Below are 25,652 nucleotides of genomic sequence, written 5' to 3' on the forward strand. Positions count from 1 at the left end.
TCGAGTCCAGCACTGGGCTCCCTGCAGGGAGCCTGCTTCTCCCTCTCTGTCTCTGCATTCCTCTCTGTATCTATCATGAATAAATAAAAAATCCTAAAAAAATCAAATAAAATAAAAACATGTCCTAACCGAAGGAAAATCTTTCTCTGTTTCCCTCTGTGTCTGCACATCCTTTTCTTTGTGTTTATCTCCGGCTCCCTCTGTGCCTGTCTGTCTGTCTCTCAGAGGAAAAACAGAAAGGAAGACTAAGGAAGGAAGCAGGAGGGACTGAGGTTACAGGGCAGACTCCTCAACTGAAGAAGACCGTGGAAAGTTCCAGAAGGGTGCTGTTCTCTGCTCCTAGGAACACATGCTTTTAGATAAGAGTGTGTTTCTGATTCAAGGCTTCATTTACTGTTTTCGGCTTCTGGCAGCAACTCAAAGTAAAGATCCACCGGGGCTGGAAAGTTATTCCTGTTAGAGAGAGAATGAAAAAAAAATTTTTTTTAGAGGGAGAATAATTGTGCCTGAGTTTTCCGTTATTGGCTTTTGTGATGTGTGTGTGTGTGTGTGTGTGTGTGTGTGTGTGTTTAATGAGTGAATTCCTCTGGAGTCAGAACTTCTTCAAGTGCTCTAAAAACTTCTCTTCTTTGAGCCATAGCTCTGTGAGCTGCTTCAGAAGAGCCGCTTCTGGATGCTCTTCCACCAAGCATTCTAAAATGTGGTGTTGGCCTCTTTTCTCTGAGCCACATCAAAGAGCACATATTGTTTCCTTTCTGAGAACAAAACTCTTTAATGGCAAGAAAGAACAAGAACCTGAGCAGCCGACCATCCCTCTCAGGAAAGACACTGGTAACCCTAACTACTACAACAACAAAAAGATCTGCTTCCCTCAGTCTCTACTCACTTTATGAAATGGAAACCCAAGTACAGTAGGTATGCCCTGGTGTATACAGCTCTAAAATGCAATCACGCTTTTCCACTTTAAAAACTCTTTGTGAACCTGGTTCAATGATTAATCCTCACAGGGCAGTTGGTAACACCTATCAAATTTTTAGGACAAAATGTTCCGTAAAATGGCGAAGAGCAAAATCACAAATATTTAGCAAAATTGCAAATGTCCTTGTTTTTTTACCCACTGATGTCACTTGCAGAACTCTATCCAACATGTATCAGGATCCATCACTGGCGATATATATGACATATAGGTCTACGCGCGAAATGACAGATGTAAGATGTTATTTGTTATAACACTTGGAAGAGCAAAATATTGGAAACAAGCTGAACCTCATAAACGCCCTTGTCTTTCAGTGAAACGCTACGTAGCAGTTAAAAAGAAAAGAAAAGGCATTTTTACGTATCGGTGTGAAAGGATCTTGAAGACAGACATATTGTTAGGGAACAAAAAGTAGTCTGCAGAGCAATGTGTATGTGGCGCTCCTTGACTCAGGATGCACATCAGAATCACCCGGGGAATTTTTAAAAATCCTGATGGCTGGGTCCCTCCCCTAGAGATTCTGATTTAAGCTTTCTGAAAAGCTTCCCCAGATGATTTTAATGTACAGCCAAGGTTGAGACAAGCTGGTATGTGGTGCACTTCCATTTGCTTAAAGAAGAAAAAAAAAAAGGGCTTCCTTTCATAAGCTACGATGATCTCTGGAAGGCCACCCAAGAGAGTTGTCCGTGTTTACGTTGAGGATGGGAACCGGGTAGAAATTTTCAGTTGCATGTCTTTCAACCATATAATTTTATTAAATCAATTTTATATCTTCTGAGCATATTACCTATTTAAAAATATATAAATGAAATGACACTTTAGAAATACGCTTACAAATACTACTTTGGAAAGAACAGGTGGAAATATTGAGCAAATCTCCTCCTCGCCTTTTTCTTTACCCGCAAAGGCTGATGTCTTTTAAGAGGAAGATATACTTAGGGAGGCAGAAAATAAAATACTTGTCCATCCATCCATCCATCCATCCATCCATCCATCCATGTGATTCTTCACTGAAATGTTGAGCACTTATCATGTGGTAGGCACAATGCCCTGCTCTTAGGGAGTTTAGTTAGGCTGGGGAGAAAGAAAATTCAACTGAGAATAATAATAGTAGTAATAATCCAAGGTGATGAGGGCTACATTAGAGATACATGCAGAATATTTTGCTTTCAAAATACTTTGGATCCCCTGCACTTTATGAAGATAGGAGAGTGGAAAAACTCATGGGTAGGGAGTTTCAAGTCTACAGACTCCATGTGTGTTCCTATTTGGGACGGGTACAAAGGGCTTGGACGTGTGGGAAGGGGCATGCCGACAAAGGCAAGGGCCATGGGTGTTACTTCTGCCTCAAAATATCTTTCCATTAGACTTTCACACACTGACGGGATCTCTAAGTTCATAAATATGAATTTGATTACATTTCTCATTGATTCCAATAAAATCTCCTCTTATCTATCTCCTTTTCTCTGTTCATCTAAATGTAGGTGCTTAATCTGTAATGTGTTCTCCGTAATTCATTCCAGTTTAGCAAACAGTTAATGAATGTCTCCCTTTTCAAGGCTCTGGGATACAAAACCAAGACACTGTCTTGTAGCAGGGGAGTCAGGCAGTTCACCAGAATTCAGTGCTCTGAGAATGGCCTTCTATATGCCTGCACTGCCCACAGCCTCCTTCTGAGAAAGCAGCCAGTTATTATTTTTTTAATAAGATTTTATTTATTTATTCATGAGACACACACACACACACACACACGCACACACAGAGGCAGAGACACAGGCAGAGGGAGAAGCAGGCTCCATGCAGGGAGCATGATGTAGGACTCAGTCCCGGGACCCCAGGATCAGGCCCTGGGCCAAAGGCAGACGCTCAACCACTGAGCCACCCAGGTGTCCTGCAGCCAGTTCTTAATGTAAAAATCACCTGACATATGAGCAAATACATTGGAGGTCCTGAGGAGGGAGTGATTGATTTTAGGATGGGGGGAGAGGTTGGGGTGGAGGTTAGCGTAGGGCCAACCCTGGTGATATTTGAATTTGGTCTCGAGGAGTGCATTGTTTCATAAAGACATACTACAAAGAACGAGAAACCTTTGTGAGAATTTGGAGATATGCCAGTAGCTGGAGTATTGGGGTCACGCAAGTGACCATGAATATCACGTAAGGGTCTGGAGGGCAGGAGGATGGGCAGGCGGTGATTTGGCCCAATAGTTTGGGGTCAGACCGTGAGGTGAATTTGGACTTGCTCCATGGCAGTGAGGAGCCACCCGTGCTGTGCCGTCACGGGGCGTGGGTTTGCAGCCGTCGTGCCTGCACAGCACCCAGGCTGGTCCGGGGCCTGAACGGGAGCTCCCACCCACTTGGTGAGGAGCCCGCTAATGCTTAGATCGCACTTCATTGGAACACACCCGCCTCTCTGCTTTCTCAGCTCACTGTAGATCTAAAACATAAAAAGTCAAGTGTGAAAGGAAGTGCTGACCTGCTAGATGCAGGCAACCGGGAAGGAGACGGGGAAAGTGGCAAACAGTCCAAGCAGCAGACAGCCAGGCAGTGCCAGAGAGTTTCGTAACTCGTCCAACCGACTGTCCGCAACCACGTCGGAGATCGGCTGGTGTCCATCCTGCCCACAGTGGACCAACCTCAGGGGATGTTTAGGTCACAATTGCTCTGCTCTGTTTAAGAGAGCAGGGGCATGTGCCATCTGAGAAAATTTTTATTGAAAACAAATGTTTTCAAGGTTTGACACTTAAAAGGGTAGAGCAAATATTTTTTTTTAAAAGATTTTATTTATTTATTCATGATAGTCACAGAGAGAGAGAGAGAGAGAGAGAGGCAGAGACACAGGCAGAGGGAGAAGCAGGCTCCATGCACCAGGAGCCCGATGTGGGATTCGATCCCGGGTCTCCAGGATCACGCCCTGGGCCAAAGGCAGGCGCCAAACCGCTGCGCCACCCAGGGATCCCTAGAGCAAATATTTTTTAAAATTAATTTTTTGGGGGCGACTGAGTGGCTCAGTCAGTGAAGCATGGAGTCTTGATTTCAGCTCAGGTCATGAGCTCAGGGTCGTGGGATCGAGCCCCACATGGGGCTCAGTGCTGGACCCGGAGCTTCTTGAGGTTCTCCCTCTCCCTCTGCAATCCTACCCCCCACTCACGCCTCCCTCTCTCAAAAATTAACAAAAATAAATTAATCTTTTTATTGTGGTAAAATATATATAACATGAAATTTACCATTTTCACCATTTTAAGTGTACAGTTCAGTGGCAGTTGGTACAGTCACAATGTTGGGGATGCATCAGCAGTATCTGTTTCAGAACTTTTTTGTCACCCCAAATAGACACTCTGAACCTATTAAACAATAAATTTCCCTTTTTCTTTCTTTCTTTCTTTCTTTCTTTCTTTCTTTCTTTCTTTCTTTCTTTCTTTCTTTCTTTCTTTCTTTCTTTCTTTCTTTCTTTCTTTCTTTCTTTCTTTCTTTCTTTCTTTCTTTCTTCTTTCTTTCCTTTCTCTTTCTTTCTTTCTTTCTTTCTTTCTTTCTTTCTTTCTTTCTTTCTCTTTCTTTCTTTCTTTCTTTCTTTCTTTCTTTCTTTCTTTCTAAAAAGATTTTACTTATTTATTTGAGAGATACAGAGATAGCAATAGACATAGAGTGAGAGAAGATGAGCAGGGAGGAGAGGGAGAAGCAGGCTCCCCATGGAGCAGGGAGCCCAACATGGGGCTCGATCCCAGGACCCTGAGATCATGCCCTGAGCTGAAAGCAGACGTGTAACCAACAGAGCCACCCAGGTGCCCCTAAATTTCCATTTTCTTCTCTCCTCTGCCCCTGGCAACCCAGCATTCCACTTCCAACCTTTATGAATTTGACTATTTTATATAAATGAAATCACACAGTATTTGTCCTTTTGTGGCTGGCTTATTTCACTTGGCATAATGTCCTTAAGGTTCCCCCACGTGTCAGACTTTCCTCCCTTTGGAAAGCTGAGTGATAGTATACGCCACACTTACCATTCCTCCATCCATGGACACCTGGGTTGCTTTCACCTCTTGGCGATTGTGAACGATGCTGCTATGAATGAATATTCTTTGTGTCTCTACTTCTGATTCCTGTGGGGACATACCCCGAGGTGGGATCGCTGGCTATGTGATAATGCTATTTCTAATGTTCTAGGAACTGCCATACTGTCTAAAAAATAATCCTTTTATCTTTTTCTTTACCCAACTGCTCCCCATCCTTCAAGGTCCTAATCAAGTTTTACCCACTTCAAGAAGTCCTCAATTTCTCCTGCACTCCGTGTGCCACACAATCTGGCAGCTGACTATCCCCTGTGCTGTCTGGTCAGTCCCTGTGTTAGCTGTGTATCCCAGGTTAGATTGTAAATTGCCCAGGTGGAGATCACATCATGCTCAGGATTGTCCTCTATTGCATAGAGCTCAGAGAAGAGGGTAGGCAGATACTCAGAAATATCCCTGGCTGGTTGCTTGAAGTACCTTCAGAAGGAAGCACGGTGCCATAAATCTTCATCCTCGTATTTCAGGGGATTTGGTGAACAGAGAAGTTATTTGGGGATAGAACCCCAAAGAAGCTCCCACACAAGGTGGGGAGCATGAATGGTAGGGGCCGAGACAAAAAGCTCGGGGTTGAGTTGGCAATGGCATTGAGAATTAATGAAACAAAAATGAGTTAGTCGTGGCCTCGTTGCCTACGAGAGTGGCTTCGTGGCCTTGGACAGATTATTTACCTTCTCTGAGTCTTAGTTACCCATTAGCAAAATGAGTTTACAAGCTCTTGATGAAGCTGACCCAGACCATGACCAGAGCCAGAAAACACTGGTCACCTTCCCTCTCCTCCTGCACAGATTCCCCTCATCTCTGGCCTTCTGGGTCGAAGTGGTTGTTAGGGGTCTTGCCTGTACTTCTCTTTCTTTCTTACTTTGTGCGAGTGGGTCTGAGAGCACTGCTGGTGTTTTAAAAATGTGGATTGTGTGACTATTAGGGAGGATGAGACCAGAAGATGAGGAGACAATGGCCGTTGAAGAGACAGCGTGTCACTTGCTGTTCCCTAGAAGTAGGAGGGATACCACGCCACACGGGGCCACATGGGGCCACACGGGAGGCCCCAGAGGTGGTCAGGAGCCAGAAAGGGCAGGGGAAAGCATGGATGAGAGCCTGTACTGTGGTTTTCTGGGAAGGAACGGTGAAGGCCGTGTAAGCATGGTAGGCGGGTTTAGGATTGGTTCGTTTGAACATTTCCATGGGCTCTGGAGCACTGGGGTTGTCATTAGTGGTTTGGTCCCTAGGCCCTGAGATACTTGGGGCAGAGGAATGCCACCTTCTGGACTGTAAGGACCATATAGAAGGTGCTTTGAAGTACAGGCTCTGGGTGTTCCTGGGTGGGCTCAGTGGGTTAAGTGGCTACGTTGGGTTCGGGTCATGATCCCAGGGTCCTGGGATCCAGACCCACATCAGGCTCCCTGCTCTGTGGGCAACATGCTTCTCCCTCTGCCTGCCACTCCCCCTGCTTGTGCGCTCTCTCTCTTTCTGTCAAATAAATGGATAAAAATACAAAACAAAACAAAACAAAAAACTACAGGCTCTGGTTTGGGTAGCTTGCACATTGAATGAGTGCTCCCAGGAGAGTAGTTTGCTATCTTTCAGGGTTGGCTAGACCGGGGGGGGGGGGGGGGGGGGGGGGGGGGGGGGGGCAGTCTCTCCCCAGTCAGCAAGTCCCTAGTACTAGAACATTAAGAATATGGAAAATTAGAACATTATACTGCAATACAGTGGGCGAGTGGCAAAGATTGGCTCTCAAATACAAAAGCTCCCAGGACCGTTGGCCCAAACCTGTCCTTGTAGCTAAGGAAACACTTAATCTATGGAGCTGAGAATAATAGTCATTAAGAAAATAATCTTTCTTTCCCCAAATTCCCCAAGGATTCTGACTTTCCTAGGCCCTATCAGCTGTCTCCCCTCTGCTCTCCTTACACAGAAAGGTTTTAAACTCCTGAAGATAAATATCTCCCAGAGGTTAAGAAAATGACCTCGATGGGAAGAAAGTGAAAGCCTCGCTGGAAAATCTCAATGCAGGGGTGGCTCTCTTTCGGAGAGGAACCTTAAAAAAAAAAATTAACAAGAACACTAACAAATATCATAATAAAGCCTATTTTCAAATGAGAGTTGTAACTCAGCTATAAAACTTCACTGAAGCTTAATCTTGAACAAAGACTTTGAAAAAATAAACCTCACTCCAAATTAGGAACGCCTGCAAATGTAGTAATTTCTACCTAAGAGGCTTTGTGTCCAAACATGTCATTTGAGAGCCCAGGCAGACAAAGGAGAATGCCCTTGGAAACAAGGCTGCCATTCAGCCCGGCGGCCCCAGGGCATTGGATTTCCTCCCTGGGCTCAATAACATTTTCAGCCACATTAGCCACCAGCTTCAAACCTGGTGGGAAGCAAATTTAAAGTGTCTCTTTTAGTGGAAAACAATACGAATGCTGTATTTCACAAAAGAATGGAATCCTATCACTTTTGCCTTGGCAGACCTGAAATCTTAATGATTACATTTGACAGTGGCTTGTACTCCTAGATGCTGAATTTATAGACACCTTTGGGCCAGCAAAGCTTATCCCAAAGGGGAAATGCCCCAGATCCTCTACTGAGCACAAATTCTTCCAATAGTCTCAGAGCAAATGTTTATTCTGTTCCTCTTTGTATCCCTGGGGTTAAGTAATGAATAAATGAATGATCCCATAACCAGAGGGTAGCCCCAAGGTACTGATGGTAAAGAACAGTAGGAGATTAGAAATGCATTCACTGAAAAAAAAAAAAAAGAAATGCATTCACTGGCTCATTCATTCATTCATTCTTCACTCATTCATTCATTCGATGAACAGATGGCTACTGATTGCTACCCCTACCAGGCACCTGAGATGCAGAGGGGACAGAGAGCAGGGTGAGAAACAGAAATGGTAGCTTCTAGAGGAGGAGTGGGAGATTCCCACATCTTCACGTGGAGGGGAAGAAAGACCTGCAGGAGGTGCAGAAGGGCTGGGATGGAGGCCTGGTGCAGGATAGGGAACATGACACTGGGTAAAAGAACATCAGATCAGGATGCTGGGAGAGCTCTGGTCAAAAACAAGCAAGGAACAGACCTAAGAAAAGTTTTACTATCAAGCAAAGACCCCAATCCAGCCCAGGTCCAAGCGCTTAGGGGATGTGGTCGGTGGAGGAGAAACGGGCATCTTTTTTTTAGTTTTTAATTTTTTTTCAAGTGAGCTCCATGCCCAATGTGGGGTCCTCCTCAAGACCCTGAGATCAAGAGTTGTGTGCTCTACCGATTGAGCTAGCCAGATGCCCCTAAAATGGGCATTTTTAAAGCTGAAAGACCCTTGACCAGCCTGTCCCAATTTAGGAGAGCAAAATCTCTGAGTGTGGCTGGTGGGCATTTGTGGGTTAATTAAGTAAGCTCAGGATTTGTACACATGATCAACTGTGGTCTGGGAGACGTTCAGCTCCTGCCACCATGTACGTGAGGTGCCCCAACGAGGATCATGGTGCCCAGTTAGGTCTACAGTGGTCAGGTGGTCAGGAGGCCAGGTCAGGGCTTGTCCTGCCAAGGGGGGTGGTAGCAGTCAGAGCTGCGCAGGTGGAGGCTCTGCTGCCTCAATGGTTCTTGCTCTTGCATATATTCTGAGACCGTTGTGGTAGGAAGAAGTATAAAGCAACTCCCACTCCATTCCTTTTCCTAATTTCAAGGTCAGGAAATAAGATGAGATTCTGTACCCTGACTATGTTACGTTACATGGGAAAAGGGGACTTGGCAGGTGTCATGAAGGTTACTAATCAGTTGACTTAGAGTAACTCAAAAGGGAGACAGCCTGGGTGGGCCTATTTGAATCACAGGAGCCCCCTAAGAGCAGAGAGTCTGAAAGCATAAGAACGATTTGCTGCACCTTTGCTAGCTTGAAGATGGAGAGGGTCAAGTGCAAGGAACAGAGGAGCCTCCAGGAGCTCAGACTGACCCCATATAGATAGTAAACAAGCTAATGGGGACTTGAGTCCTGCAGCTGCTTGGGGCTGAATTTTGCCAACAACCTCAATGAACTTGGAAACTGTTTCTTCCCCAGAACCCAGCCCAGCCAACATCTTGTTTTCAGCCAAGTGAGACCCAGAGCAGAGAACCCAGCTAAGTCTAACCTACAGGACTGAGTTTATAAATAGGTGCTGTTTTAACTGGCTTCCTTTGTGACATTTGTTACCCAGTAATAGAAACTAATACAGCCTGTCAAACCCTGGGCTGGATACTAGGGAGACATGGGTGCTGCCTTCAAAAACATTCAGCTTGCAGGAACAATAAATGCAGGCTCCTGCGGGGAAATGCAGGGTTAAAGGCCAAAGGAGTCGGGTCTGGAAAATCCCTGAAGAATCACTAGTGACGTGGTCTGAGAAGAGAGGGGTGCATGAGTGGTAGTGATGGGCCATGGTGTCGGGGATGAGCTGGGTGGCTCCAGCTGTAACATCACCCCCAACGGTTAGGTGATGCTGGAGCCCCCGAGGTGCTTTATGGAAGGATGGGTATACACTCCCCACCTCCTCTCTCTCTCTCTCTCTCTCTCTCTCTCTCTTTTTTTTTTTTTTTATTAGGTAGGCTCCATGCCCAGCAGGGAGCCCAACGCGGGGCTTGAACTCAGGACCGTGACATGCAGTCTTGAGCTGAGATCATGAGTCAGATGCTTAACTGACTGAGCCACTCCTCCCCTCTCTTTTTGACATCAGAATCAATAAAAGAAGAATCAAGAAGTGAGAATTTCGTTAAGGACAAGATACAGGGCTACAATGCCCCTTTGCTGCTGAGAACCCCCGGGCTCTCCCCTGTGGTGTTTGTCACAGACACTATTAACAGGCGATATGTGTTTTGCTGTAAAAGATGCTGCTACTGCCCAATTACCCAAAATTCAGTTTCTTTACAACAATACTTAATAAAGAGGCAGCACATTAAAATAAAAGGAATGTTTAGGAACCCAGGGGAGATGAAGCTGTCAGACAGCTAAGGCAGGCCCTCTCTCGGGAGCAGACTTCCCTGCTCTGGTTCTCTGATAGAAGAGAAAGCTTCTCTTTCTATCTCTGCAGACTCTCCCTCAGCTCCCTGTGGATGCAGATGTCAGAGAGGGAAATACGCCTACTGCAGACTTCTCCTCCTGAAGGGTGAGAGGCAGGGAGGGTGGAGATGGGTGGGGGGCAGGCAGAGGGAGATGGGGAAGGGTAGGGACTTAGTGAAGTGTGCCCTGCGAGGTCCCTGGAGACATTTTCCGGGGTGGGGGGGTCATCTGCATCCTGCCAGTTTGCTTCTCCAAAGACCTGGAGACAAGGATGGCAAGGGCATCTGTTGGCTTCTGGCCATGTTGACAGTTTACTTTGCCATGACAGTGTTGGCCTCCTTCTGGTTCATGGGACATTCGCCTTCTTCCTTCCCAACTTAAAATATCGTGATAAAGGATTGGAGACCTCAGACCAAGAAGAGAGAATCCGGTGACAGAAAGTACTTAGGACTACACTAACCAACTGCCCATTCACTTGAGTATCCCTCTTGAGAACCACTCTGGTCTGAATGTGCACGCACCCCCCCCCGGAATTTGTAGGTTGGAATCCTAACTCCTGAGGTGATGTTATCGGGGATGGGGCCTTTGGGAGGCGATTAGGTCAGGAGGGTGGAGTCCTCAGGAATAGGATCAGTGGCCTTCCAAGAAAGGCCCGAGAGAGCTTCCTTGCCCCTTCTGCCACGGGTGCGGGGGGGCACACATATGGTTGTCTATGAGGAAAGAGGCTCTTGCCATTGAGCCTGCCACTGCCTTGCCCTTGGGCTTCCCAGCCTCTAGAACTGTGAGAAATGAATTTTTGTTGTTTACAGGCCACCCTGTTTGTAGTATTTTGCTATAAGAGCCCAAACAGCCCAAAAGACTAGCAAATATAATAGTCCTAATAATTGTCCCAAAAGACAAGTGCCATGGAAGGTATTTGGGGATTTGGACAGGGGTGGGACATTCGGGTGTTGATTCATTTTTTTTTTCTTTTTTCTTTTTTTCGGGTGTTGATTCAATCAGTGGGGGTATGACTGTCTGCCTGCTGGAGCCCTTGCCTTCTGTTGGAGGTCTCCTGTGGGTACTTCTGTGCAGGACGTGTGCTCAGCCCTTGCTGGCTGCAATGACTCAGTTACGGCCTGCAGGCAAGTTTCCACATCCTGGTCTGCCATGACTTGTTCTGGCCCACCTGTCTGGTTTCATATTTGGAATTCTTCCCTACATACTGATTGCTACAACCACCCTGGACTGTTTTCTGCCTCCTAGATACCCTGTGTTCTCCGTTCCCCTTTGTTACTGCACTGCTCTCTGTCTAGAAGCTTCTGGGCACCTCCTCCTCTCTCTTCCAGGCAAATTCCTGCTGCTTCTTCCAGTCTCAGTGCAAATTCTAGCACCATTAAACTTTGCACGATTCTCTCAAACACGCAGGGGCAGGTTTCTCCGTGCGCACACCAACTCCTGATTGGCATGTTGTGTTGCAATGGTCTGTTTGCCTGAAAGTCTCTCCCTTAGACCTCCCTACCGAGGCGGAGATCCAGTTTTGTTTTGTTGTCATATTTGCGTTGCTAACCTTATTATACCTCTCTGCTGAACATTTGCTGATTGAGCGACTGCAGAGCTTGCGGACGGTGACGTTACGTAGGGAACATTTGTCAAGTGCCCTGTAAATGTCTAGCTCATCCACCATCGGCGTTCATGAAAAGTTGGACTTCTCGTGGAACACAAGTGATCATGCTGAGAAAAATGCAGAATGTGTCAGAGTGAAATCACCTGAAACGCTGACATATGGGGGAGGGTTGGGGGGGCATATATTTGTGGCAGAAACAAAACAATAAGACTTTGGAAGGGACTTGTGAGACATTCAGCTATTGAGAATTTTGGTTTGATGATCTGTCAGGGGAGCAAAGAGTAAGTGGAGACCCATTTCCTCCTGGTGACGGTCCTCAGCCACAATCCTATTGGTTTCAAATGTTGTCTCCTCTTGGCAGGGCAAGCGGTTGCGCTGTTGGGGCTTCTTTCCCAGCATTTGCACATGAACCATCATGTACCCAAGAATGCCAGGCCCGTTTGCTTGCTAAGTCACAGCTCCTGTGCTCCTCAATGACGAGCAAATGAATAATGTGATGGGCTGCCAAGTTTTTTGTTTTTGTTTTTTTTAGTTTTTGTCAAGTTTTTTTTTTCTTTAACTCAGCTGTGGAAAGAATAGGAGATTTGAAGTCAGAAGAAGACCCCCAAGGTCCCTGCCTTGACTCGGCCACTCCCTGCCAGCGTATAAATAAGCTTTGAATTTCTCAGTGATGTCATCCTCCAAATGGGGGTGTAACATTGACAGCAGGGATGGTCTCACAGGGCTGTGGTGACTGCCAGGTGACATCCCTTAGATAACGCTAAAAGCAAAATTTTTTTAATGGTAAAATTATGACTTTCATCCAGCTATGAAATAGACACGTGCCAAAGATTGTATTTAACTCGTCTGTCAATGCGGAAATCAGTAAGATGGTAAAACTGGTTCGGGTGAGAGTTTGACTCACAGAGATGGTTGTTCTCCGGGGTGCACAATTCCTTTGCGCTGCCATGAATGGGAGGCTGTGCTGTCCCGTGGACCCGGAGAGCCGGTGGTGTCAGTTTTCTATGACTTAATTTCTCTCCCCATAGATCTCTCTCTTTTTTTTTTTTAAATTTTTATTTATTTATGATAGGCACACAGTGAGAGAGAGAGAGGCAGAGACACAGGCAGAGGGAGAAGCAGGCTCCATGCACCGGGAGCCCGACGTGGGATTCGATCCCGGGTCTCCAGGATCGCACCCTGGGCCAAAGGCAGGCACCAAATCGCTGCACCACCCAGGGATCCCTCTCCCCATAGATCTCTTAAATAGCGTAGGCAGTCAAAAATAATCCAAGGTGCACATCCCCACAGTCTGGTAATTCCTGGAAGGTCCCCTAGAAAACCCCGAGCCCTCCACTCCTAGGACACCAGTACCCTCTTCTGCTGATTTTCCCTGCCACTCAGTAGCTGGGTATTCCTGGACCCACATAATCCTGTCTTGTCCTCTTTCTCCTTGACAACTGCATCACTCCTCAATCCTACCCCTCCCAGCCACCCCCTCTTCTCCACTTGACCAGATTCCAACATATTTTCACCACTGTCCCTTCCTCCTTAAGGACACTTCTCTTCCAAGACCCGTTCTCCTTTCCTTAACTTTCTGCTCCTTCTCCATCATTCCTGCTTCGTGGCTTAGAACCATTTGTGTGTGTGTGTGTGTGTGTGTGTGTGTGTGTGTGTGTGTGTGTGTTTAAGATTCATTTATTTTAGGAGACCCCTGGGTGGTGCAGAGGTTTAGTGCCTGCCTTCAGCCCAGGGCATGATCCTGGAGTCCTGGGATCGAGTTCCACCTTCCAGCATGGAGCCTGCTTCTCCCTCTGCCTGTGTCTCTGCCTCTCTCTCTCTCTCTCTCTCTCTGTCTCTCATGAATAAATAAATAAAATCTTAAAAAAAAGATTTATTCATTTTAGAGAGAGACAGATAGAGAGGGCATGAGTGGGACAGAAAGAGGGAGAGGGAGAGAGACTTCCAAGCAGACTCCACACTGAGCGCGGAGCTGGATGCGGGGCTTCATCTCACAATCCTGAGATCACAACTGAGCTGAAACTAAGAGTCGGATGCATAACCAACCGTGTCACCCCGGTGCCTCGTCTTAGAAACATTTTTAAATCCTTCTTACTAAACTGATAGCTGTAGTAGTTTTTTTCTTAAATGTAATTTCTATACCCAATGTGGGGCTCAAACTCATGACCCCAAGATCAAAAGTGGGATGAAATCCTTCTTAATTTAAAAACAAACAAAAATATGTAATTACTCATCTTTATTTGTGCAGCAATGCTGTGTAACAAAAAAAAGAAAAAAAGACTTGACATTTTGATGATTTGTGGTAGAAATCAACTAACATTTTCCTTAAAGGGCCAGATAGTAAACTTTAGACTTCATGCGCCACATATGGTTTCTGTTCCTATTCATTTTGTTTTACTTTACAACTCCTTTTAAAAAAAATTTTTTTTTAATTTATTTATTCATGAGAGACACAGAGAGAGAGAGAGAGGCAGAGACACAGGCAGAGGGAGAAGCAGGCTCCATGCAGGGAGCCCAATGCGGGACTCGATCCCAGAACTCCAGGATCACTTCCTGAGCTGAAGGCAGATGTTTAACCACTGAGCCACCCAGGTGTCCCCCCTCCTTTTTTTTTAAAGATTCCATTCACTTATCTGAGGGAGAGAGAGAGAGAGAGATAGTGAGAGAGAGCATGAGCAGGGAGGAAGGGGGAGCAGGCTCCCCATGAGCAGGGAACCCTTGATGCGGGGCTCGATCCCAGGATCAGGGCAGAAGCTGAAGGCAGATGCTTAACCAACTGAGCCACCAGGCGCCTTCTTTACAAATCCTAAAACTTAAACAAATCATTCTTGTACCGGCTGGAGGCCAATTTGACCTGCAGGTGATAGTTTGTTGATTCCTGGCGTATAGAGATACGGCTTTATGTTTCACTCATGTCTCTGGGGCAAAGTACAGGATCTGTCCCTCTCCTCACTGATGCTGGGAGTCATGTGCTTGCTTGGCCAATGGAATGTTGGCAAGTGTGGCATGAAAAGGACATGCCTGGCGTATCCGTTGGTCCAGGAAGGATGAAAGACTTGTGGAGCAGACCTGGACCCAGACCCCAGCCTGGAACCACGGCCAGCTGGGCCCAGCTCAGATCCACCAAACGCCAGCCAACCTGTGAAGTTTGGGGATGGTTGACTGCTTAAGCGTGAACTGCCTCAATAGGGGGACCGGTCATTGTAGTTATTTCTGTTTTGTTGATGAAAATCTAGACTAGTGTCCCTTTGGGTGTGATCAGGGACCTGCAAGGTGTGATCAGAATCACCTGGCCTACTTGCTAAGTGTCAGTTTCCTGGGGCCTCCCCTTAGAGGGACGAATCTGGAATATCTGGGAGGGAGACTTACTAATGTGCATTATCTCTAAACTCACTGACGAGTTTGGGAAGCCTGTCTCCGACTTTGTACAAGAGTTTTTGGTGCAGGTTGGTAATAGCAACTTTTGTCAGACACCTGCCACGCACCAGATCCTCTGCGTATACACGTGAGCTTCTTTCAGCCTCATAGCAGCCACTCTGTGCTCCACGTGGGGAGGACTGTCCCCATGTTACAACAGAGGAAACGGAGACATGGAGAGGTTCAGGACCCACCCCACTATCACATGTCTATCAAGGAGCTGGGTCAGGCCCACCTGCCATGCTGCTGCCCCTCGGCCGGCTGGCAGACACATTGTGCTTTACAGTTGCAGTTTCACTTGACTTAGGTAATTATGAAACAGCGTGTGCAGTCAGTCCTTCTGGTCCGAAAAGGGAAGTGAGGCCAAGAGAAGAGTACATCAAGGAAAGGAGGGGAGGGTGATGCTCTGTCTGCGGACTGTTGGTCAGGGGCAAGCGGAGGAGCAGGGCCTGGTCGATGTTGTCAGGGCTGACGGGCTATTTCTGGTTCCTGAGGATGCACAGAAAGGAGGCAGGAAGGGCGGAGGGGCGGCAAGGAAAGCAGGTCCAGGGCCGCAGGGTTCAGGGGGCACACATGGATGCTTCGTCACAGAGCCAGTACCTTTGAAGAAAGCAGATGTGCCCTTACAGTTGTCGGGGGAGGGAGTTTACAATATTGTTTGTCAGGCTCCCTCTCCAGGTTCTTGCCTAGGGACCTTCCTTTTTAGCAAGCTCTCTGAATCTGATGTTGGTGCCTTTAAAAAAAAAAATTTTTTTTTATTTACTTATTTGAGAGAGAGAGATTGCACAAGCAGGAGGTGGCTGAGAGGGAGAAGCAGGCTCCGGCTGAGCGTGGAGCCCCAAGTGGGAGTCGATCTCACCACCCTGAGATCATGACGTGAGCCGAAACCAAGAACCGGATGTTTAACTGACTGAGCCATCCAGTCACCCCAGATGATGCTGGTGCTTTAAACCACATTTTGGAAAAACATGTAACTAAAGAAATGGTTTATGAACTATGAACATTGATTTTTCTCTTAAAAATATGTAAGGAATATATGTGTTGTGTACATAAATTCTAAAATTTGGAAAAAGAAAGAAAAAAATGGCTTGAAATCCCACCACTCAGGGATACTACTATCAACATCTTTGTTTTGTTTTAAGATTTTAAATATTCATTTGAGAGAGAGAGAGCAAGAGAGAGCATGAGTTGGGGGGAAGGGCAGAGGCAGAGGGAGAAGCAGGCTCCCCATTCAGCAGGGGATGGGGGGGATGCGGGGTGGGGTGTGGGGGACATCCACCCCAGGACCCTGAGATCATGAGCTGAGCTGACTGAGCCCCCCGGATGCTCACTATCAACGTTTTAATTTATTTTCTCCCATTTTTCTCCTATGTGTGCGTGTCCCGTATGTAGATGGGGCCATACACCGCGGTATTACTCTGTAGCTTGTGTTTTGCACTTAACAATAGATCTTACACCCTGTTCCATATCAATAGACATAAGTTTATCCTATTTATCAGTCAGTGGAGATACATGTTTGGAGGGAGGGTCTGGGATCTTTCACTTCCTCTTCAACATGTATTATCTAGCGAACACCTGCTACCCTGGGGTAAGGCCAGAACTTGGGGTTCCTTTCTGAACCTCCGCGCCCTGCACTTAGCTACACATCTTTTTCTTAAAGATTTTATTCATTTATTCATGAGACATGGAGAGAGGCAGAGACACAGGCAGAGGGAGAAGTAGGCTCCCTGCTCGATCCTGGGACCCTGGGATCAGGCCCTGGGCCCAAGGCAGGTGCTCCACCCCTGAGCTACCAGGTGCCCCATGCACTTAGCTACCCCTGACGCATACTGCCTGGGCTGGGAAGTGGGTAGCTACTGGTTGGTTCTGGGCAAGGAACAACCTCTACTGGCTTTCTGGGCTTTAGAAAGCAGTCGGGGAATCTGCAGCCTCTGACGCTGACCTGGGTGTTTTGGCTCTGGATTTGCGGCCCTGGATCACACCCCACCCCCACCCACGGGAGCCCCCCCCCTCCCCTGGGGACCGGCTTCAGGATGGAAACCTGGGCCCAGTGAAACCAGAGCAGCCGCCTTTGAACGCACAGAAGGCCTCCCCCCTCCCCCGGGTCTCTCTCTCTCCCGGGGCCCACAACAATGCAAAGTTCAAATCTATGGTTACTTGGAAGCGCATTTGGGAACAATCAGGGGGCCCCTGACCTCTGACATGTGACCCCAGGCCTGCCCTCCCAGCCCCGGAGACCAGGCTTGAGCCCTTGGAACCAAAGGGGGAAAAAAATGTGCAGTAGAGGCCTGTTTTTTGAGAAGAAATGCACTTAAAATACAATCTCTAGTAAACTTAAAAAAAAAAAAAAGTAACCTGAGTAATTGGCTTCAGTCTGAGAGATAAACAAACAACAAAGCAGATCCTTGAACCTCCTGTTTGAGGCTGTAAAGGGGCTGCATTTGTATTTTCCCAGTGCTTTTATGACCTAGGGGCCGGCCTTCTCTGCCTCTGGCCCAGGCCGGCGCAAGGCCGGGCTAATCACAGAGCAGTTTCGGAAATGAGGGTCTGGGATGGAATTTCCTCCCCACGTCCCCCGTCTGCGACTGCCTCTCTGAGCCTCCCCCTCTGGAAGGTTCTGGCCCCAGCTCTGCACAGGGCTGCAGAACAAAGAGACCGTTTCTCTGAAACTTCCCTGGAGCCTAGTGAGCCTTCCATTGGACAAAAATTCAGTGGAAGCAACTCGTCTATTCCCTTGCCAGTGCAGAAAAGGAAATCAAGGGTTGCATGTGGAGGCACCTACTGGGTGTCGGTCTGGGTGGGGGAGGGATACCAAAATGTATATGGTAGCTCGGAGCCTTGCCCTCAAAGAGCTTACTATTCACCTGGAACGTCATAACTAATCAGAACGCCGGGAAGAAGGCACCTCACGATTCAAGGCCACGATCCCAGGGACCGTTTGGCAGATGAAAGGTACAGGCCTTCGGAGTTCAGTAGCTGTGAAGGCAAAGACCAGGGTCTCACTCACATGTGGAATGTAAGGACCAAAACAAATGAGCAAAGGAAAAGAAAAGAGAGAGAGAGAGAAACCAAAAAACAAGATTCTTAACTCTAGAGAAGAGACAGTTGGTTAACAGAGGGGAGGTGGGTGGGGTGAGGGGGATGAAGAGTGCACGTATCGTGATGAGCACTGAGTAGTACACGTAGAATTGTTGAGTCGCTATATTGTACCCCTGAAACTAATATAACACTACATTAACTGAACTGGAATTAAAATAAAAAAAAAAGAGTTCAGTAATTGTCTAATATTTGTTGAGCATCTCTACTAGACAAGCTATGGGATGGGATCGAGCCCCACATCGGGCTCCCTGCTCAGTGGGGAGTCAGCTTCGCTTTCTCCCTCTGCCTCTCCTTCGCTCATTCTCTCAAGTGTTCTCCTTCTCTCTCTCTCTCTCAAACGGATGAATAAAAAATCCTAAAAACCAAAGTATGGAATCACAAAGATGGTATGATGGTATCTTGTCTCAAAAGATGGCTGCCATCACTTCTTTCCTCCCCAGGGGTGCACAGGCCCGGCCCTCCTGGAGAGGTGGAGTCTCCTGCTCCAACACTTTGAATCTGAGCTGGCCCATGACTTTGCTGGGCCAATGCTTTGACAAATGCATTATTGTGGAGGACATTATGCTGTGCTAGTTATTTCCAGGCCTAGCCTTTAAGAAGACTGGCATTTTCTGCTTGACTCTCAAAACCCAGTTGACAGGAAATGACATGGGAAGCCCAAATGGGAGAACGACTCAGGCTCCAGGACCATAACCCCAGCCGAGTTTGCCAACAACCCCACCCCGCCAGCTATGGGAGCAAGCCATCGCGAGCCATCCTGGAAATAGATCCTCCCACCCCACTGACCCACCTCAGCTGATGCTGCCTGGTGCAGCTGTGGGCTGTCTGGCCAAGCTCTGTCCTGGTTGCAAAACTGAACAAATCAATGATGGTCTTTGCATTCATGCATCTGCTTTGTTCTCACAACAATCCTTCAAAGAAGATATTATTAGTATTATCCACACTTTGTAGATGATGGGGCTGAGATGAAAGAGGTTATGTGAATTATCCAACATGGCCCAGTGAGCAAGAGAAGTCACCAGAATACAGGAGTTGGTGCATGCAACACTTCAAAAGGAGGCAGGGATAACAAGTTGTGTGATTAAAAAAAACAAAAAACCCACAAGATGGATGGGTTGAGGTTGAATTAAAGAGAGACCCATGTGTCAGGATAAGTTAGCATGTCATTTAATAATGGCCCGTTGAAAGGGGCCACTGAAGGCTTCTGCGTAGAAGTGACAGGATAAAAATGACTTTGACAAGTGGCTGGACACAGGTTAGTTTGAAGGGACGACAGGCTGTAAGTGGATGGCCCAGCAAAGAGAGCTGTTCAGGAGGGAAGCGATGAGCTCACGGTGTGGCACGCCAGTGACGGGAACGGGAGGCCCCGCACTAAGACTTACAAAAAATTGGAACAGTGATAGGGTTTGATGGCCAGTGGCTCCAGAATTCGAACCTGAATGTCCCAAAGGAGAATGGTTTAGGTGCTATGACTCTAGCAAGTGGTAATGCAGGAAGGAGAGCCCTGCTGGGGAGGGAAGCACATCCTCAAACACCGATTTGTGGAATTGGAATGGATTTGAAGAAGATGATTTCGGTTTCAGACAAGCTGGCACTGATGAGCGGACAGAGAGTGAAGATGTGGAACTCATGGCCTAGGCCCTCGGTGGTTTACGGAGTTCTCTCTCCATCTTCCATATACACTGCCTTATCCGTGGACCCTCGACATGCATTCTTAGTACACGCGCACGCCAGACAGCAAGTAGAAGTAGTGCATAGTAAATACTAAACAAAACAAAACAAAACAAAACAAAAACTAATAAAAAGAATAAACTGCCAAAACGGAGAATAAATGCTATGGGTGATCTAGAGAGGAAAGATCACTGGCCTCGAGCATCCAAAAGTGTTACAGTAGAATCAGTAGAAGGATCTTCCTCTAAGATAAGCATGGAGGGCCTGTGGAAAGGATCATTCTCAGAGCCAGAGCACATTGTTCGAAAAAGTGATTTTTAACCATCAACAGAGTATTCGGTCTCATGAATAACCACAGTTTATTAGACTCTCCCTATACATTTTGTGCATTTATGAGGTTGATAATTTTGGTTCCTATAAATGACACCAACAACAAAAGTCTCTGTAAATACATTTTTGCCTGCGTCTGATCTTTCTTTGAAGACAGATTCCTAGAGATGGAGTTAGTGGGCTGAAGGGTGATAATTTGAAAATATTCTTGATACTTGTTGCCAAATAGGCTGCTGAAAACACTGCCAATCCACATGTTGTCCAGCAGCATGTAGAAGGCCCATCCCGCCATTCAGCTTGCAATGAATGGAATGAGAAGAGGACATAGAGCTGCCTATGTTGTAGGATCTTCTTTCTGTTTTTAAAGATTTATTTATTTGGGATCCCTGGGTGGCGCAGCGGTTTGGCGCCTGCCTTTGGCCCAGGGCGTGATCCTGAAGACCCAGGATCGAATCCCACGTCGGGCTCCCGGTGCATGGAGCCTGCTTCTCCCTCTGCCTGTGTCTCTGCCTCTCTCTCTCTGTGTGACTATCATAAATAAATAAAAATTAAAAATAAAAAAAATCATTTAAAGATTTATTTATTTATGTTAGAGGGGGGAGGGGCAGAGGGAGAGGAAGAGAAAGAGCCTTAAGCAGACTCCCTGCTGAGCATGGAGCCTGCGTGATCTCAAGACCCTGAGATCATGACCTGAGCCAAAATCAAGAGTCAGGACTCTCTCTCTCTCTCTTTTTAAAGACTCTATCTATTTATTTGACATAGAAAGAGAGAGCACAAGCAAGAGGAGAGGTAGCGAGAGAAGCAGACTCCCCACAGGGACCCCGGGATCACGACCTGAGCCAAAGGCAGACACTCAACCACTGAGCCACCCAGGCATCCCAAGAGTCAGACTCTTAACCAACTGATTCACTCAGGCACCCCCGTATGACTTGGTTTATTTATTTGAGAGAGAGAGAGAGAGAGAGCAGAGTTGGGGAAGAGGGTAGAGGGAGAGGAGAGAGAGAATCCCAAGCAGACTCCTCACTGATCAAGGAGCCATCGTGGGGCTGGATCATGACCCTGAGGTCATGACCTAAACAGAAATGAAGGGTTGGTCACTGAGCCAACTGAGCCACCCAGGCGCCCCTGATCTTATTTTATTTTATTATTATTATTTTTTAAGATTTTATTTATTTATTCATCAAAGGCGCACAGAGAGAGGCAGAGATGCAGGCAGAGGGAGAAGCAGGCTCCTGCAGGGAGCCCGACATGGGACTGGATCCCGGGACTTCAGGATCATGTCCTGGGCCAAAGGCAGGCGCTAAACCGCTGAGCCACCCAGGGATCCCCGGGTTATATAGTTCTTAAAAAAAAAAAAAAAATTTTTTTTTTTTTTTTTTTAAGGCTGTAAAAGCAACCCTGCAGGAAGAGCACTGTGCTCAGGCCAGGAAACTGCTGTCCCAGGTGCCCTGCTGACAGTGGCATCTCTGAAACAGCTGCTGGGGGGTTCTCAGCAAGGGGCTCCCTCAATTACCGGGGTGCCTCAACCTCCTTCCCCGGAGTCCTACCCGAGACCAAGCAAAACTGCATGAGCTGGGGTGGGACCTGGGCGTGGGTTTTGGGAACAAATGACCCATGAACCGTCATGTGACACTCAGGAACGAACACCCCTGAACTAAAGGACTGTCCTTCCAGGCCATGCTGGAGACTTCAGCCCCGCCGCGTTGGGGCCATCTCGGGGGCCAGGAGGTGCCGTGCCGAGCACACCTTTACCTGTGTACCTGCCGTGCCTCAGCTGCAGGTGGAGGGTGGGCTCGATTCGTATCCGCCAACGTTGGCAGACAGTGAGTCAGACCCAAACAAAATCGCGTCTCTGGCCAGGGCAGCCAGGCCCTCCCATTCCTCGAGCGGGAGAGCTCGGGTGGGTAAAGCCAGGCCGGGGCAGGTGGCCTTGGCCCTCCCTTCCTGTGTTAGGGAAGCGACCTGGTGGTCTCCCTTTTTGGGGGGTTTGTGGTTGAGGAGAGAGGTGGAGGTGGGGTAAGGGAGAGGTAGGCCCGGCCGGTGACCTCCTGCTTCCTCCGGGCCAATGGGGAGCTGCCACTGCGCGCTGGCCGGGCTCCCAGCTGCCTCTGAGGCCTGGAGATGAGGGCCATTTAATCCCTTGCTCCTCTCTGGTTATTTCTGCGGGGAAGGGGGCTGGGCCTGCCGCTGGTTCCCTCAGCAACGGGGCCTGGCCCCGCTCCATTGTGAGGAGGGCCCCAGCTGGGAAAATCCGTGGGGGAAGGAAGGGAGGAGCCCGGTCTTTCTAGGGCCTTCCCTTCTCTGAGTTGGTGGAAGCTGTGGACACCCTGAAGCCCTCGGTTCCAGAAGGGAAGGGGAAGGCTTTAGGGTCCTGGGTCCCTGCCCAGGTGGAGGCGGCCGGAGATGGGCCTGCGGGTAGGACAGAGCCACAGTTGAGGGTTGAAAAGGAGGGTGCAGCCGGGCTACATGCTGGGAGGAAGGGTGTTGGAAGGAGTCCTGGGGCAGGGACCTTCCCCTTCACGAAGGGGAGGAAGAGGCCGGGCCGCCTGGGCTCAGGGGCTGGTCCCGGCCTGACCCCTGCATCTGCACGCTTGGCATCTTCCGACCAGACCAAGTATTCCTTTTAGCATTTCTATTCCCAGAACTTCCTAAAGGCTCCTCTCTGAATCGTCCTCCGCGGGGGGGGGGGGACCTCGGCCCTCACCCTCCCACCGCTCACTCTTCCCTGGGTTCTTCGCCACCTTGGCCTCCTCCCCACCTTGGCCTCCTCCCCACCGTGGCCTCCTCTCCACCGTGGCCTCCTCTCCACCGTGGCCTCCTCCCCACCGTGGCCTCCTCCCCACCGTGGCCTCCTCTCCACCGTGGCCTCCTCCCCACCGTGGCCTCCTCTCCACCGTGGCCTCCTCCCCACCGTGGCCTCCTCCCCACCGTGGCCTCCTCCCCACCGTGGCCTCCTCTCCACCGTGGCCTCCTCCCCACCGTGGCCTCCTCTCCACCGTGGCCTCCTCCCCACCGTGGCCTCCTCCCCACCGTGGCCTCCTCCCCACCGTGGCCTCCTCTCCACCGTGGCCTCCTCCCCACCGTGGCCTCCTCTCCACCGTGGCCTCCTCCCCACCGTGGCCTCCTCTCCACCGTGGCCTCCTCCCCACCGTGGCCTCCTCTCCACCGTGGCCTCCTCCCCACCGTGGCCTCCTCTCCACCGTGGCCTCCTCCCCACCGTGGCCTCCTCTCCACCGTGGCCTCCTCCCCACCGTGGCCTCCTCTCCACTGTGGCCTCCTCTCCACCGTGGCCTCCTCTCCACCGTGGCCTCCTCCCCACCGTGGCCTCCTCTCCGCGAGCCTCATCCAACCCCGCTGCAGCGCCCGCCTCGCCCGCACTCCTCGTTCCCACACTCACGCACGCACGCAGAGCAAAAGCACACGAACATCTCCCGTCCCTTTTTCCAGGCCCACTTTTGTGTGAGGATAATAAGGGCTTTGGCAGCCTCGAGGGGGGTCAGAAAATAGGCACGGCCTAGAGCCGCCGGTGCTGTTTGGGGGCTCCCCGGATGCAACCCCAAGAAGGGGTCAGGGCCGCGGGGTTTCAGTCCCCTCGGTCCTTAGACGTGGGAGCTTCCAGATGTAAAACGGCAGCCACTCTGAACGTTCCCAGGCCACACCCGAGGGTCAGATATGACCCGTGTGATTTAACGACATCCCTTAAAAATAAGCGTCTCCTGGAGGGAGACCCCTCCATGTGTGTGAGTGTGTGTGAGTGTGTGCGAGTGTGTGTGAGTAATGCCCCTCACGCCGGCTCCTGAGGGACGATGGTTTCCACCTGGAAAGCGGTGCTGTGGGAAGGGTCATGTTAAGGACCCCGGAGACTCCGCCACCAGCTTCCTGGGGTGTCTCTTCATCGTTGGCGGCCTCCCTGGCCCAGAGCGAGGGGAAGAATGGGGCCGTGCGCCTGACTCCCAGCCCTCCCAAGGCCGGGCCCCCTCAAACCCCACACAGATGACAAGGTCCCAGGTCATCCCCTGCCACCAGCTTTGCTCGGACAATTCAGCATCCTGTGCCGCCCCTCCTCGCTTAGGCTCCTCTCTCCACGTCTGAACATGCGGTCGCTGCGAGGATCAAGAAAATTGGCGTGTGTTGAGCAGGGAGCCCGGGGCCCGGTGCACAGGCGGCGTACTTGCCCACACGCGGGCACGGTAGTATGGTCTTTGGCCTTTTGGCCTTGGGAGTGTGCCTAGGTTATCGCCACCGCTGGCAATGAGCTAGTGCACGGGGCCATCCATCCCAGCTCACAGGCCTAGAGGTGGAAGCCCAGGCGGCTTCCGTAACCTGGCCACCCAGCCGCCTAGCCGGTGGCGTCTGGATCTGGGCTCAAGCGCTCAGCAACCCCGGGGGCGGGGGGGGGGGGCTGCTTTCCAAAGCAGCCACCGCTTCCCCTGCATCCCCGGTTTTCTAAATGGCTTGCCTTACCTGAGTCCTTGGAGGTTTGTCCTGGGGAGACGAGTCCATTATGTCGATGCATTTGGAATCGGCGGGAGGCAGGCCTCGGCGGGGGGCTTTTAGTGCCGAGTAAGCAGGTGGAGAGAGAACAAGATCAATGCGATGCAGAGGATGTTTTCGAGGCTCCCTCCTGGGGGCTGTAGCCCCGTCTGTGCTCCCAGGTCTCGGAGGAGCCCGGGGTTTTAAGGCCTCCGAGGAGAACTGCTTCACACAAAGACGGGGCAGGTGGGTTTTCCCATGCTGGTGTGATTTTAGGGGAAGAGGACCGTTCCCCATGGGCGTATTCTCTAGATCTAGAGTGTGTGAGACAAAATGCCCCCGAAGAGAGACATTAAATCATTCTTCTGAGGTCTTGTTCTGTCTAGAGTCCTTTTTAGAAACAAGTAAGCCTACACTATGCAGCAGATGATGGGCCAACTTCCCGGAAGGCAGCAAAGCATTGCCCGTCCAGGCCTGGGGAGGAACGGGGACCAGGATGGGGGAGTCGGGGCGGGGGGGGGCGGTATGAGGACCTCAGTGTTCTTCCCAAGGCACGTGGGGAAATACCTTTGATGTGATGACGTCTGTGTTGGGATCTCTGCTGGGCTGTCCTGCTCCTCTCTGCAGATTTTTGACCAAGAACAGAAAAGAAGGAGGGCAGCGGGGGTGTGGGTGAAAGGAGGAGGACGAGGGCGCATCTGCCTAGCTGAGCAAAGCGGTCTCTCACCCAGCACACGTGTGTGCACAGGTCCACACTTGCACACGCACGCGCCCCCACCGCCCGCAGCATTTTTGGAGAATCACAGTGCCACCTGGTGGCTCCCACGTGCAGAGACTCCTGGAGCCCTGACTGCGGAACCCGCAGCTGCACTGTCCCCTACTTGCTCCCTGCGGTTTCCCGCAGCAGACAGCCCCTCCTCACCCTCCTGCCTTGTTCTCAGGAAGGGAGCCAAGCCATGCACGTGCTTCTGAGAAGCGCTTTCCAGC

The 25,652-nt window shown here is 49.5% G+C and overlaps 1 long non-coding RNA gene across 3 annotated transcripts; it reads right to left on the bottom strand.

Annotated features, from left to right (window-relative positions):
- LOC140631000 (uncharacterized) lies at window positions 1-25,401 on the bottom strand. 3 transcript variants are annotated; one of them, XR_012028654.1, is made up of 3 exons: window positions 25,233-25,401; window positions 24,657-24,742; window positions 1-453 (listed from the first exon to the last, which is right to left on the bottom strand). It is a non-coding gene; the product is annotated as an uncharacterized lncRNA (long non-coding RNA). The 3 variants fall into 3 exon arrangements; XR_012028653.1 differs by lacking the exon at window positions 1-453 and adding an exon at window positions 19,343-20,720; XR_012028660.1 differs by lacking the exon at window positions 1-453 and adding an exon at window positions 23,501-24,295.
- Window positions 25,402-25,652: the final 251 nt, after the last annotated feature.

Source organism: Canis lupus, chromosome 1, assembly GCF_048164855.1.
Source record: "Canis lupus baileyi chromosome 1, mCanLup2.hap1, whole genome shotgun sequence".
In the NCBI taxonomy this organism is placed as follows: Eukaryota; Metazoa; Chordata; class Mammalia; order Carnivora; family Canidae; genus Canis; species Canis lupus.